This window comes from Bos grunniens, chromosome 1 (genome assembly GCF_055505025.1).
Source record: "Bos grunniens cultivar Pamir isolate PY7600 chromosome 1, Bosgru_T2T1.0, whole genome shotgun sequence".
NCBI lineage: Eukaryota > Metazoa > Chordata > Mammalia > Artiodactyla > Bovidae > Bos > Bos grunniens.
The window spans coordinates 153,256,246-153,269,300 of NC_141165.1; the positions used below are offsets into that span (position 1 = coordinate 153,256,246).

Here is a 13,055-nt window from a genome sequence, read left to right on the forward strand (position 1 = left end):
AGGGGGATGAGGAGGTGCAAATCAACGAACGGGTATTAAATCTCAGGTATGCCAGGTGAGCAAGTTCTAGAGACTCACTGTAAAATACCACACCTACTGCTAATACTGTACTGAACACTTAAAAATCTGATCAGAGGGTAGGTTGCGTGCTGTGTTCTTATTACAGTAAAAAAAAAAAAAAAAAAAATTTTTAAATTGCAGGGCTCATGCCTCAGGAAGCATCGGTGATTCAGCCTCTCCATCAAGTTGGAGATCCCTTATTTGTTCAGATCCTAGATCAACTGGCATAGGACCCAAATCTGATCACTGTTAAACAGTAGAGCATTATGTCACTTACTAACAAGGCTTGAGTGGCTACATTGATGGGAGGAAAGCAAGCGTGTTTGCTTGTTGTTTCTTATGTTTGTTTGTTGTTGTTGGCCATGCCATGTGGCATGTGGGATCTTAGTTCTCCAACCCAGGATCGAACCCAAGCCCCTGCCATGGAAGCATGGAGTCTTCCCATGGAAGCATGGGACTGCCAGGAAGTCCCTGGAGGAAGGCAAGCGTGGAAAGAATAACTGTACGTGTATAGTTAGAAAGCCCCCTTTGGTCTAAACCATCCTCGCCCAGTGACGTTAAGTGGGAGATGTTGCTCAGGGCAGACGACACTGTCCCCACGTGGCAGAGGAACTTTAGAGCCACGAGTCCCCTTTTGCTGGACTTCCTAGAAGAGTCTCAGGCCACACATGGGAGGCAGGAAAGGTGTCTGTTCCACAGATTTCTTTTCTCCAAGTGCCTGTAAACCAGACACTTTTCCCACCTGGATCCTTCCAGCAGGAAGCCCCTTGCCTCTCAAGCAATGATGGGACCCCATCTGGGCACAGCAGTGAAGGCCACATGAAGTACCCCACTGCAACCAAACCTACTTCCCAGTTCAGGCGAAGAGTCAACCTCCCTGTTCCAAGGAACCTGATCTCATGCACAACAGCCCCAGAAAAACCCCATCTGCTACCAAGCTTTCCCAGCTGCTCTCCAAATCAATTCTTTCTTCCCCTTTTCTGGTGTCACGAGGGCAGGCAAAGAAAAAGTCAGGAAAACAAAGGTAGGAAGGTTATCCCCGAAAGTCTCTAAAATTATGTAATCTGAAAATCAATGGGAACCTTCTTCCTCACGACTCAAGGTGGAAGGAATCAGTGCATGTATGGAGGCTCCCAAAGGGCAGACCCAGCCGGCTCACAGTGGTCCTGACTTGGGGTGCGCCCCCACCACCTCATCATCAAGCCCCAAAGACTGGCCTGTCCATGTGGATGATCCAAGAAGAAAGGGCCCCTAAGTGGCCCAGACAGTAAAGAATCTGCCTGCAATGCAGGAGACCCAGGTTCAATCCCTAGGTCAGGAAGATCCCTTGGAGAAGGGAATGGCAAACCACTCCAGGATTCTTGCCTGAAGAATCCTGTGGACAGAGGACCCTGACGAGCTGCAGTCCAGGGGTCCTTGAGTCGCCAAAGAGTAGGACATGACTGAGCGATTAACCCTTTCACTTTCAAGCATCAGGAAGTTCCCAGAAAATCTGTTTCAAAGTCTCAGTTTCTGAGCAGGTAGAATCAGAAGCCCTCTTCTCATCAAAACAGATAATGAAACTTCTATCGTCCTGAACAGGTGGATTTCGACAGATCCTAAGACAAGAAGGACTTTAAAGGCTTGCCTACTCATGTCCCAGTGTTCTGAAAACACTCCACTTACCCCATCCCAAACAGGAGAGGCTTCTCAAGATCTCCAAACGTGCCATCCACAGCTCATGTCCTAGGTGAGAGGCTAGGACCCAGAGCCATCATACCCCAAGGGACCAGCCCCCCTGCTCCTGGCTTCGGGTCTAGAGGGGTAGGGCTCAGCCCACTGTGGTTCTACCCACAAGAACAGGCAGAGGAAAGCAATGGGTTTTATGCTCACCTTTCATATTCCTCTAGAGGTTACAAGATCTTCCTCGGAAACCTCATTGTGATAACTTAGGAAAAGTACCTCATATGTTGTAGATGGGCTTCCCTCATAGCTCGGTCGGTAAAGAATCTTCCTGTGATGCAGGAGACCGGAGTTCAATTCCTGGGTTGGGAAGATCCCTTGGAGAAGGAAATGGCAACCCACTCCAGTGTCCTCGCCTGAAGAATCCCATTGGCAGAGGAGCCTGGAGGGCTGCAGTCCATGGGGCCGCAAGAGTCGGACACAACTGAGCGACTAAACCACCACCACCACCATGTTATAGATACTCAATAAATCAGTATTTAGTATTCATAGTCTAACAAGGAATTTGTATTTGAATAATCAAAGAAGCATTTGCGTGTATGCTAAGTCGCTTCAGTTGTGTCCAACTCTGTGCAACACTATGGACTGTAGCCCACCAGGCTCCTCTGTCCATGGAATTCTCCAGACAAGAATACCGGAGTGGGTTGCCATGCCCTCCTCCAGATCTTCCCAACCCAGGGGTCGAACCTTCATTTCATACGTCTCCTGCACTGGCAGGCAGATTCTTTACCATTAGCACCACCTTCACTTACCAGGCACTTATACCACTATGGCTTCATACAAAGCACTTTGGCCATGGTTATTCTTGCCTGCCAAAATCTCATAATTTATGAAAGCCTGAATTGTCAAACACTGGAGCATATGAGTCCAAAGTACTGCATGAGGTACTATGACCTAGCTCAAGAGCTTACAAATCCATCCAGAACAATTAAAAAAGACAGCTTTCCAAAAGTGATGACCTCTCACCCTCAAGTTTCACCAATGAATGGTATGCTAATACTTTGTTTTCAAGTAAGGAATCAAAATAAACTAGGGAAGCAGTGCTGCAAAATACTTAGGAAGACTATGGGCCCTCTTGTTCTCTGTTCTCGTAAAAACACCAACTAAAACAAACAGCAGCTCCTGTGCTGTTACTCAGCCCTCGGGGTCATAGCAGACAGGCCAGGTCAAGGGCAGCTGGTTAATCAATCTGCTGACTTGGAAAATAGCCCCACGGCGAAGGCCAATTCACTCCGCAAAATGTAAACCAAGACTTGCTCCTTGGGCGGAATAGCAAATGATGTTGGCATCACACCATAAAGCCTTTCTCCAGCTCACAATCCTTCCCCCTGCCCAGCTCAGCCCATTGCAACACTGGATGCCTAAATAAATCTTAAGTAATTATGCCACAGATTCTCCCAGGATCTATTCAGAGGAGAAACCCCAGGGAGAACAAACAGCTTGAGTTTGGAGACTTCAATAATGCTACAGTCCTTTGTGCAGGAATATTACCTGGCCAACCTCCTCCGCCCTTTGCTCTTCATTTCTCTCCTTGGTTAAGAAGTCAGCAGTAGCATTCAACGATCCATATCTCCCCGCAAAGCATGGACGAACTCCAAGCCCGGGAAGAGGGTGCTCAGAAACTGCGGTGGAAATACGAAATCAATGTGGCAATCAACCCCAAGCATCTCCCAGCTAAATTCTGTAGTAACGAAAGTTAACAAACTTTGCCTTCAAAGGAGCAACCCCACTGACTTACATCTCAAGTTCTGAGCTTTGTACCCGTTTCATTCGTACCCTGTGTGTGTTAGTCGCGTCTGACTCTCTGCAACTCCATAGACTGTAGCCCGCCAGCCTCCTCTATTCATGGGATTCTCCAGGCAAGAATACTGGAGTGCGTTGCCATTTCCTTCTCCACATTTGTACCCTGTGTGTGTTAGTCGCCTAGTCGTGTCCGACTCTTTGTGACCCCATGGACTGTAGCCCGCCAGGTTCCTCTGTCCATGGGATTCTCCAGGCAAAAATACTGGAATGGGTTCCCGTTTCCTCCTCCAGAGGATCTTTTCAACCCAAGGATCAAACCCAGGTCTCCTGTACTGCAGGCAGATTCTTCACCATCTGAGCTACCAGGGAAGCCCTGATGTATACTCTAAAGACAGCCCAAAAAAGGCAAGAAAGAAAGGGAGGGAATTAGAAGAGAGCAGTTAGACTCTCAAGGAGGTGAAATGAGCTGAAGGAAAACATACAGTAATCCCAGGAAGGTGACGATGGTGAGAGTTGCACAACAGTGTGTGTGCACTTAGTGCCGCTGAACGGTACATGTGTGCGCGAAGTTGCTTCAGTCGTGTCTGATTCTTTGCGACCCTTAGGGATTACAGCCTGCCAGGTTCCTTTATCCATAGGATTCTCCAGGGAACAATACTGGAGTCAGTTGCCATGTCCTTGTCCAGGGAATCTTCCTGACCCAGGGACAGAACCAGAGTCTCTTATGTCTCCTGTATTGGCAGGAGGGTTCCTTACCACTAGAGCCACCTTATAGTATAGATATCAGAAAATGTGGTGGAAATACAAAATCAAGGTAGTGTTCATCAGCCAACCATCTCCCACCATATTGAAATAGTATGTTGTAGATTATGTCACTTTTTCCACAATTTAAAAAAAAAAATTTAATTAAAAAAAAAAAAGTGGAGGGGGAAATGTACAGTCAGTTTACTATCAATTCACTGGGATAAGATGAAAATATGGAAAGGGACCCTGATAATTCCACTTGCCCGGAATTAAAAAAAAAGAATGATAGAAGTGGTTTTGTTTCATGCTATTGCAATACCCGTTCACATTTCTGGAAGGAAGGCACCCGCAGAACTGTGACCTTGCACAACAGTAGCAGAGGAAAACACTCCTCAGACTACAACTGACGATCCACTGTGTGTGTGCCAAACCGCGAGACGGGTCCCTTACGTGAAAACTCAGAGGAATCTCACGAAGGCCCCCGAAGTAGTTTTCAGACCTCTCTCTCACAGTAGGGGACCCACAGGCTCAGAGAGGTTAGGTAATTTCCCCAGGGCCACACAGCTACAACTGAGAGCAGGAATTCAAACCCAGCTCTTTCTGACTCCAAAGTTATTGTTCTTACACCACCACCACATACTCAGAAAGATTTTCTGAGGAAACTTTAAAATGCCAAGGCTCATGCATTAAATATGAACCAAACTGAAACATTTTCCCTCAGTCATTACAACAAATTTGCTCTGGCTCAGTACAAAGTAAACTTGTTAAGTGGGTTGAAATCACCTTCAATTCACATTAAATTATCAGTAAGTCTTGGGTGAATTCTAGTAAGATGTTTCCAAAACAATTTCACAGGGTGTGTCCCAGTGAATATGCAAAACCCACCCTACAACAATTTGCTCCAACAGGTATGATACTCAGGAACACAAGCTATGTTTTAATAAAACTGGAAAACATTACGTCAAAGACACATAAATATACAGTATCTTCCTCCATACAACTAGGAGACTCAGTTATTTAGTTTTAAAGGCTCTTGAAATCTTTTTTGACAGAGTTCCATAGGGCACAATTTTTTAAATGCATGTAAACTTACAATAAGTTGTATTTGTTTATGCTTCATTTAAAATATAAACAAAACCAAAGTTAGGTCTTTCAAAAATGAATAAAACTGATAATACATTAGCAAGGTTGATCAAAAAAGAAAAAAGGCACAAATAACCAATTCCAGAAATGAAAAAGGAAACACTTCTACAGATGCTATACTCTTGAAAATTATTATGAAAGGATATTATCTGTAACTTTATATAAATAAGTTTAAGATGAAATGGGAAAATCCCTATTAAAAAGAAAACAAAACTCGTTACTAAAAACAAGATCATCTTAATAGCCTTACTTCTACAGAATAAACTGAACTTGCAATAATAAAAAAAATAAAATCCAAGAACTTCCTTGGCAGTCCAAGGGTTAAGACTCCACAATGCCAATGAAAGAGGGGCAGGTTCAATCCCTGGTCAGAGAACTGAGATCCCACACGTCCTGAGGGGCAGCCAAACAATATAAACAAATAAATAAGATAAAATTCAAATATCCAGGGCCAATCCAGGTATGGGCGAGGTATAGCGACCACAAGAAAACAATGATACAGAAGTTGTGACACCTGCAAGGTCATACAGCGTAATTAATACACGTTTCAAATAGCTTCACGATGATGTCCCCAGACAGTCCCATGTGAGAGTGTCTAGAAACCTTTCTGAATAATATATTCCCCCTTCCCTAGCTGAGGATTACTGTTCCATAAAACTCCACAAACAAGGGTCTATTAGTCAGTTTTAGCAGCATTATCACGAGATTGAGTCTGGTTGTCTTTCCTGTTGAGTAAGTTACTAAAGGCTCCTTGGCAGGGTAGGAGGAATCAGCATCAAGTTCATTCCCACCTGCATGTTCTTTCTTGAGCCCACAACAAGCAAGAAAGCAGGGCTCCAGCAGCCCAGACCATGCCTCCAGTTGTTTTTCCCTGGCACATGTGCGTGATCATGCCCAGTAGCTAAGTCATGACTGACTCTTTGAAACTCCATGGACGTACCCTCTGTAGCCAGGCTCCTCTGTCCGTGGGATTCTCCAGGCAAGAATACTGGAGTGGGTTGCCATTTCCTCCTCCAGGGGAATCTTCTAGACCCAGGGATCGAACCCCAGGTCTCCGGCATTAGCAGGAGGATTCTTTACCACTGAGCCACCTAGGAAGCCCAGCATGTGTCTAGATTGGTTTAAAAGTAATTTCATTCTAGTTCTGTATCATAAACTTCGAGAAAGCTAAAGGGTGAAAGTAAACGAAGGCTAAAACTGTGGGCACAGCATCCCGTCCCCCAAGCCCTGAAGTTCAGATGGAAGGTGGGCTGGGGAAGTCAGGCTGGTCCTTTCTGGCATTAGGAGAACAACAGAATCCGCCGCTAACATCCCCCCAAGTCACACCCACCCCAGAACCTGGAGAAGCCCTTACAAAATAAAACTTGGTTTTCTACAAATATAGTAAGATCCACACATTCATTCGCCTTCGTTTCTGGCTCAGAGAGCAGGACAATTCTCTAAAAATTCTTACAAAAGATCAGCTTACAACACATACACACACACACACACACACACACACACACACACAGCTCCCACTGCTCTGCACTAACCTGTTGATCAGATATGAAATAGATGACACAGATAACAGTTAACCCCCAGGCCTCCACCTAACCAACCCTGCAGTAAGGAAACACTACACAGGTCAAAATAAAGCTCCTTGAGGGGCTCAAAATAAAACCTAAAGAATGCCCGCATTTGTCCAAGTTTATCCTCTGCTGAGACAAGTGAAGCGTCTCTTGCAATCAACCCAACCTCATGCCACCCTCCACCCAAACTTCCTCTCCCCACCCCACCCGAAATCGACTTGGGCAATCAATCTAAAGACAAGTCAGCTGCCACAGAAAACTAACATTTTTCAAGGAAAAAAGTTCCACATAAATAAACAACACCTCAATAGCCAGAAACCCTGGAACTGTACTCACTCAATCAGACAGAATTAATGAGAAACGTAGACTTCCCAGGCTTCACTCCAGAATTCCCACCCAGGAGCCTGTTAGCACCACAGCTTCGGAATATTCCTTCGGAAGTTTTTGTCACTTAAAATCCCGAGACTTTCACGGGGTTCATTTTCAAAGACGTGGACACTGAACGCGCGGCAGGGCAGCCTGAGACACGGCGCATCTTTGGTGGATAACAGGATCCCACCATCTCCTTCCAGAACCCAGATTCAGTGAGATCCTCGGTTACAGACGGGGCAAGCGCGGAAGGGGGTGGGGGATGAATCGCTTTCAAAACCCCGAACCCCTTTCCCCAAGAACCAGAACCCACTTGGTGGTGTCCCCGGGCAGCCCCAGCGCAGCGCGGAGACGCGCCCCGCCGATCCCGGGCGCACAGGTCCCCGCGCGGCAGCTGCGGAGCCCGGGTTCCCATCCGGCCTCTCGCCGCCCAGGGCTGGCCCACACCTCCCAACACAAAGAAATTTGCCGATGAAAAGAACCGGGTTTGAAATTCAAGCTCACCGTCGCTCAGCGAGGCGCACATGCCGCTCGCGTCTTGCTTCCCATCTCTCAGAACTTCCAGTAACAGAAATGAGGAAGCAGCCAGCCTTCCCCGGGCTCCAGGCGGTGGGAGTGGGCGTTACCTTGTGAAGTTTCGTGCTGTGATGAATCTGGTCATTTGGGTGTGTAGAAGAGGGTTTATGGCTCCTCCCCGCACACCGTCGCCTCCCTCCTCTCCGCCTCCTCCAATTCGTCTCCCCTTTGGTGTGCGCAACGCCGTGGACTCCCCAGCGCCCAGCTCCTCGCATCCTTTGGGGAAATTAATTCCTAACAGGTTTTACCCATTTTACAGACGAACCTGGTCGCCCTGCAGAAAGTCTATTTTTCGAAAGCACGTGGCAAGAAAGCAGTGCCTCTTATCGGATTTAAGAGGCTATAAATCTTAAATAACTGCGCAGTACCCGCTCTTTCCCGGCAGGAATATGGGTAGTTCAGCAAGTGGAGACCTAATTTTATGAATATCTAGTTTAAAAGAGTCGAGGACAGAAAAAAAAAAAAAACACTTTCAGCTGCTTATTTTTCCTTTAAAGCCTATTACAAAATATTTCAGGTATACAAAAATATATTTGAAAATAATATAATGAACCAGACAACTTAAAATTCCCAATCTTGTTGGGAACTCCTCCCTGAAATGCACCCCCCTGCCCCTCCTCTTTGAAATATAACTGCTGTTAATTTGATTTCCCATGAGCAATTTCTATATCACAGTTTCTAAAAATTCTAAAGGACATAAAGCCAACAAAGCTTACGTGAAAGCAGTCCAGTGGTATCTTTCAGCTGGGCTTGCTCTTGGTTCCCAAACAAAAGTTCACTTAAATAAAACTTTAAAAGGACCACACATGAAATGAAGCCTCAGGTGGCCAGTTAAAGAGAAGGAAAGAAATCACAGTATAAGAAAATAGGATATCTGGAATGACAAGCAAGAGGCCCTGTCTGAAAGAGTTGAAGCATTCATGGATGAAATTGATAGATTAATAGCACATTATCATTTTACAAGGTTAAGAGCTGTGTTAAAAGCCAAGGATACTGACCCACTGCTGCAAGGGACTTTTTTCAAACAAACAGGCCACAGAAATAGAAACACAACATTCATCATTAAAGAGGTCGTAATTGCTCAAGTGCCTGTCAGAGATACAGGCTGGGAGCAGTTACTAAGAAAAGGGAATTTTCAAGATAATCATGTTAAAAATCAAAATGGTAAAAACCACAATCTGGTCAAAACTGATTCAAAAATGAGTAAGAAGTAGATGCCTAGTTGATTTATATATTCCCAGTACCTTGCTGAGAAGCTGCTGCTCTGTGCGACCCCATAGATGGCAGCCCACCAGGCTCCCCTGTCTCTGGGATTCTCCAGGCAAAAACACTGGAGTGGGTTGCCATTTCCCTCTCCAATGTATGAAAGTGAAAAGTAAAAGTGAAGCTGCTCAGTCGTGTCCGACCCTCAGCGACCCCATGGAAAGCTAGCATAAGTATACATTTAAAGACTGTCTGATAAATGAAGCAAACAACCAAGAGAATGCTCATGAAGACTTCTGAAGGAGCAGAATGAGAAAGGAAAGCAGTGGTCCTGGATGTGGATAGTGGTTTTGGTCCCGGATTTGGATAATGGTCCTTACCAAAAGGTGACTTCCCTTAAGGGGATATTTAGCAGTATTGGAGACACAACTTGGGGGTGCAATTAGCATCTAATAGGTGTCAGTCAAGGATGCTGCTAAGCACCCTAAAATGCACAGGAAAGCCCCCTTCAACAAAGGGTTATGCAGCCCAAGAAAACAATAGTGCTTGCTATTGTCAGCAAGACCCTGACAGAGGTCTTGCTATCCACTGTCACTTAATGGACATTCCATCTATGATCACCAATATTATAAAGAGACTCTCCTGGGGCTTATGACAATACACAACAGCATTTCTCCTTCCTTCCCATTGTGTAGCATTTGATGACTGATGGCTGTCGTGTGAGCTCAGAAGAAACTGGGCACTGGGGTCAGATCAGGAAAAAAGTTTACCGATTTGGGGTTCATGCAACTCACAAAACCAACTTCTGTTGAATTTGGATGAAGATAATCAAGAGAGGGTTGAGAGGAAGATGACAGAAAGCCAGGATATCAGCTTGAGAATCATTGCATGGCTGGGCAAGGAGGCATCAGGTGCAAAGTGAAAGAGTTGTGAAAGATACACAGGGTCGGGCTTATCCCGGTCACATCAGTCATCTCTGTATAGACAGTCACTAGCTGGAGACACTCCACTGAGAACAGGAAGGAGGTTTAATCTCATTACAGCTTACCGAAAAGCAAGTTACAAATCACTTACAGCAAAAAGAATGTAAGCATCACAAAGTCTACCTCTTTCCTACAGGTTTTTCTGGTCTCATCATTACCTAAGAAGTATTGAACACTTCTTTTAACTAGGATGCCATATGTTTTTTTCTCCTTTCTTGAATAAGAAAGAGATTCGTTGTTGTTGTTCAGAGGTGTGAGGGGTGGGTGCGAGGGGGCAGTGGGTGTGCTCATTTTGAATCCCCCTTAAAACCTAGCAGATGGCAGGTTCTCAATAAATGGATGTGGGATTAAACTGAAGGAGTCCCCACTTAACTACCCACCTCTCAGGTCAGAAAAGAGAGTCCCCTATAGTTGCTTCTGGCAGAAATCCACGGGGCACCAGGGGGTTCAAGAGTCTGAATGATCTGACAGCACATGAAGAATCTGCTGACTGCGTTCAGCGGCTGACAGATTGCCAAAGACCTGACATGGGTGACCAGGGCGAGCCCGGACCAAGATCAGAGCCTGAGCAGTTCCCAAGCGGCGGCCACTGGCCTCCCAGAGAGGTGTCTCTTTGCACCACAGCGCTTACTCCCACAACAGAAGAGTACCAGGCTGTGGGTCCCCCACAAGCCACGTGACGAGCTGATGACAAAAGACACTTGAGCCCTCCTTAAGGTACCAACTCCTGAGCCTGCAGTCTCTAAAGCCACTCATTTTGCTTTTCCAGATTCATATGAATTTAGGAAAAGAACAAGTAAGCACAGTTCTGAGCCCTACACAAGCAATGAACTCAGGCATCAACAGGCAACATTTCTGTAACAGAGAAATACAACCAGTAGAGGGCACCCAACTGACTTTTGTTTTTACCAGTCATCTGGGGTCAGGATAAACCTGGAGACGATATTAAATGAAACCAGTTACAAGAGTAATCTACCACAAGTGGGGAAAAAAGAAAGATTTACCTAAAAACCAGTTTGAAAAAAATCTACAAGCCATGACACCCTTATATGGTATTTATACTGCTTGTGGATATCTATACAGGAGCTAGCTAAACTGACATAATTATAATTAATCAGTTAATACATGTTGGAAACAATATTTGATATGTGGGGAAGAAAGCCACAAAGGGTTAAACGTCTCTCTTCTTTGTCAGCTGGATTTACACTCAGAAAAAAATTTTTTCTTAATTTTCCCCAAAGATTTTACTAGGTCTTTATCTTGCTATTTTGCTTATTAGACCTATAATAGCTGGCTTTTAAAATTCCTTTGAAATTGTGTTCTCAATGACACAAATGCTCTTCTTAAACAAGATTCTTCTGGATGAGCTATTCAAGGGTCTTCAAAACCAATTTGCTCAGGAATCAAAGCAGCTTAACCCCAAATCATTGTAATCGGCTGAGCTGAAAAGATCTGCAAAGTTGATATTAGTGCCTGCAGTGAGCGCTCTGCCACTCTCCCCGGTCTAAATCTGGAGCTAGGAAGGAGGGCTAAGGTACCAAGTGCTCACACCAACCTGCCGTCACCTGCATTACCCTGAGTCAGCAACAAAGCTGGGGAGAAAGTGCTCCTTAAGTGAGGTGAAGCCCAACTGGGGTGTTAATTAACACCGTCAAATATTCTGAATCCAAATAAAATGATTCCCCAGCACAGGTACAGATCTAAACACAGATCCAGTTAATCCTATGATGTCACTAGGGAAATTCAGAAGCTTATTCACAAATACATTTCACAGTTGACTGACGTCTGATTGCCAAAATCAATTTTTTAATGTTTGAAACTGATTGAAAGTCTAAATGTGGATCCATCTCACCCAGCCCGCTTGGTGATCTGAGGATTCGTTCAGGGACACTGACATGTTTGAAAACCCTTGATTCAGCCCTGGACGAGAGAGGCCTTCCTTCTCTCTGAGAAGAAACCAAAGCCCACCCTTTCAATGTCTTGTCTTGTCTTGATGTGCAAGTGAAAGTGAAAAGTGTCAGTCGCTCAGTTGACTCTGTGTGACCCCATGGACTGTAGCCCACCAGGCTCCTCTGTCCATGGGATTCTCCAGGCAAGAATACTGGAGTGGGTTACCATGGCCTCCTCCAGGGGATCTTCCCAACCCAGGGATGGAACCCGGGTCTCCTGCATGGCAGATGGATTCTTTACCATCTGAGCCACCAGGGAAGCCCATGATGTGCAAAGCCCTCATTAAACTTGGTTTGATAAAAGAATGTTTTATGACTTTACACTTTGCACCAACCAAACTGTGAGGCTCTTTCTTTCCTTTTACTCTTTCTTGAAGTGCTTATATTGTTGTTGTTGTTTAGTTGCTAAATCATGTCCGACTCTTTTGCAACCCCATGGACCCACCAGGCTCCTCTGTCCATGGGATTTCCCAGGCAAGAATACTCGAACGGGTTGCCATTTCCTTCCCCAGAAAAACTCTTGACATCATTTTTGCTATCTGAAAACTGAATGCAAAATCAATTAGTGGAAATATTCCTGAAAAATACACCATCTGCTGAAAAAGGCATGCAAACTCTAATAGCCTTTAAAGGCCACCTCCAGGATACACTGCAGTGACTGTGCGGCAAGTTCCTTGAAATCCAAAGGCTTCAATTTCCTCAACCATATAAATGATGGTGTTCAAATTAATTTTCTCTGACTTCCCAGCTCTAGCTTCCAATTATATGTTTCCATGACTTTAAAATTCCCATTGGCTTTCATTGCCCCAAATTACATTTCTTTACAGAACCACTTTTATCTCACATGCCAAGGCTAAGAGTTTCAGGACTCCAGTGGTGACTGACGTAACTAAACCCGGACTTGTAACTGGAAGGGTGAAGGGGAGAGGGGAGGAGGGGTAGCCAGCGGAAAGAGGGAACAAGGAGGACAGAGGACGAGTCCATGAGCTCTCAGC

The 13,055-nt window shown here is 45.2% G+C and overlaps 1 protein-coding gene across 7 annotated transcripts in view; it reads right to left on the reverse strand.

The window, feature by feature from the left end:
* TIAM1 (TIAM Rac1 associated GEF 1) overlaps nucleotides 1–13,055 on the reverse strand; it is a 258,960-nt gene that overhangs the window by 231,713 nt on the left and 14,192 nt on the right. The window contains exons 1-2 of one of the 7 annotated variants that reach the window (XM_086413046.1): nucleotides 7,854–8,055; nucleotides 3,274–3,404 (exon numbers count right to left, since the gene is read on the reverse strand). The exons of 1 other annotated variant lie outside the window; for it this stretch is intronic. The gene's annotated coding sequence lies outside the window, so the exon portion shown is untranslated. Of the gene's footprint in view, nucleotides 1–3,273; nucleotides 3,405–7,316; nucleotides 7,582–7,853; nucleotides 8,119–13,055 lie in introns of those variants that run through there. 5 more of the 7 variants (XM_086413056.1, XM_086413036.1, XM_086413074.1 and 2 more) reach the window with 5 other exon arrangements.